The following is a 3,093-nucleotide window of genomic DNA, read 5'->3' on the forward strand; positions in this document are numbered from 1 at the left end:
TAGAATAAACATCACAGACAGTAAGAATACCCGGGCTTTTAGATTTTGGCGAATAGCCAAGTAGATTACGCATAGAAAATGCACCCAACAGTATCTATCCAAGAGTTTTTAACCCAAGAGTATCTATTTTTGAAGTCCGACCAAAATTTTGCTCACTGCATATATGGACTAAAGAGGGCCTATGGACGAGGGGAAGAGAAAACCTTCAAATGCTATCTGGAAGTAGACAAACAACAGATATCTAAAAGTGAGAAAGAACATTAAGGAAGAATCGCTTTTACTTGATAGTTTTCTCTTGGTTCTATTGCTAAAAAAAGTTACTATTGTTGTTAATATGGCATCAGTTAAGTTCTGCAACAAGCAAATATATAAGAAGATTAAAAGGGAACAAAAAGCTAAAAATCAACGCTATGTTTAGAATGGAGAAAATGAACAATAAACATGAGGTGACAATTCTTGACGCGAATGTATTCTTTCTTTTTTCGTCTGTATCCGAGGTTTTTTCTCTTCTGTTCAATGGACTGAAACACACACATGTGTTCGTTCACGTGCCCCACCTCATAACGTACAACAAACATGCATGAATGTAATTCGCACGTGGACACGCAAACAATATTAATATTCATGAATTGACGCCTTATTTCACTTCTATCTAAAAAGTCAAAGAGGTAGCGATTGGTGCGTCGCGTCCCCTGAGGGGTTACCATAGGTAAAGAAAATATCCCGCAAGCGTAGTATTGTGTACCATAAATACTTACCCAATGTTAATAGTAAGATTAAAGATGTGTTCGGTTAGATACTACTCATGCAACTTACTATATGCAGAATTAAAATTAATATAAGCAGACGATGCATTATTATTTGCGGATTATCACAAAAAAACATATCCGTTTTTTCGATACTTCTGGCGATCGCAGATCATCTAGCTGTATAGGGTGCGCTGTCCAAATCCGAATTTCTATTATGAGCTATTTTTATGTTTATTTTTCAGCCATGTTTAAAGATAGATATTTCAAGGAAACCTTTTTTCATGTATTACAAATGTCATTGTTGCGGTCTTATGCATTCAATATAGCCACTATTTAGCACAATTATGAACTAAATTTGTGATCCAGACCACTCACTAGATATTGTTTTACTAATTCGTAAGTAATTGTTTAATTTTATTAATAAATTAACTAATGACTAAATAAAAATTAAACTTCTACATAAAAAATATTTCAGTGGAACAAAGTTTTGGGCCGATAGCAGACTAAAGGTCCCAAAAATGCAAAAGCTCAAAACGGCCGAAAATCTCAAAGAAGTTGAAGTTGTTTAAGTGTAGCCATGGAGTTCACCCGGATAAATCGGGTTCACCCCAATTGGCCATTGATATTTTCCCCCTCAAAGCAATAATAAATTTCTATGTGAAAAGTTCCGATGTACGAAAAACGACCTTTAAGCTATGCTGACTAATTTTTGACCCGTTTAAACTTTAACCCTATTGAGGATTTTCAGGTTTATCCCAGAAAAATGTTTCTCGGATTTTTCAAAAGCCGTTTGAAAAGTGGTGATAGCGCCTAGACTGTCAATTTCGAACGAAGCAGGAAGTTTCTAATATCGTTGATGCTTCGGGCCGTGCAAAGATGTTGGATAATAGCTGACCATCGCTCAGCTTGAGAAAATGGCACACTGTTTTCCACCCTGATAGGTTTGCTGTCTTAGTCTATAAAGAACTGGCTTCCTTTGTGAGGTAGGAACGAATGGATGTACGCATGCTCGCTCCAAAATATAACCCATCAAGCTTTAACTTGATTTAGATAAAACATCTCGTGCATCCCCAAACGAAGGATCTCTTGCTTCAGTTCGGTCCATTTATTCGTACGTACGATATCAAATAGGTCCGGAATCATAATCAAAGTAAAAATTATAATATATACAGCCTATTCCAGATCGACAAATGGACCTTTACATTTCTAAACTAGAAATAATCAACACCTTACAAATTGCGATAAATTCCGCAGCTTCGTATTTAGAATAAATATTTGATCTAAATCGAGAACTCACATACTTTTTTACACCTTAACTAGCATGGCGTTTACACTGTCCCAGTATAAAAATGGTAATGGTTTAAGTGATGGCAATGCAGCAACAGACTGCGCAAGATGGCATTGTATAGTATTACATTAGATATAATAATATAATACGTATTTACTTGTCAACGTTCTATACCTTGGGTTTTCATGCAACAGAATATAATCAATGTTGTAGACGACAACCGTTGTATACCGTCATGCTTCTTGAAGATGGTTAGGCCGATACCAAGGCCAACAGAAGCTAGACCAGCCGTCACACTAGCCGTAGGACTGCACGTGGGGTGGAAAAGGTGCTTAGGGTCCTCTTGAGGACCTTCTTTGCTAAAAACCACGACGCCAAATGGAAGTTGCGTGCACTAATACACACCAAGCATATAAACCCTGAGACTGCTGTAAGTTATCAGAGGCTAATTGTCAGGCTTTTGACTTAGCACAACGCGGAACCTCCTAGGCGAAGTTGAACGTACTTCCGGGTGGTCGGAACGAGGAGCCCGTGAGACCGAGTGCGCGACAGCGAGACCCAGTGTATCCGTTTGATGCGGCCAATGAAACTTCGACCGTTTAGAGGTGTCCCTGCTTGGATAGATAAAGGCGTCGAATTCCGGTAAAGTATTAAACCAACAGGCGCTTAGTTTTAATCCCACGTTGGGTATTGCTATTGTTAGGATAGGAAAAGAACCCACTTTTCGTGGCTTTTAATGGCAATGAAGCTATCCATTTGTGATAAATAGGAAGGATACCGACGACGCGCTTTTCAATATAACAGATTTGTGCCAATTATTAGTTTTGTTCATGGTGCATTTAAGGGCAATGACGTATTCTCTATGAGGTCTCGTTGACGTCCTTGACTTGTGTAGAGATGCAAATCATTTGAAATCCCACAAAATATTTACAAAAAAAATCACTGCTATTTATGTTTGTTTAAATCTGAAATCTAATTCAAATGTAGAACCGATTGATGCGCATTGGATTTTGCCAGAAGTACAGGAAAACTGTCCCTAAGTCGTAATTTCCCATG

The sequence above is a fragment of the Varroa jacobsoni genome, unplaced genomic scaffold, assembly GCF_002532875.2.
Source record: "Varroa jacobsoni isolate VJ856 unplaced genomic scaffold, vjacob_1.0 scaffold_752, whole genome shotgun sequence".
Lineage (NCBI taxonomy): Eukaryota > Metazoa > Arthropoda > Arachnida > Mesostigmata > Varroidae > Varroa > Varroa jacobsoni.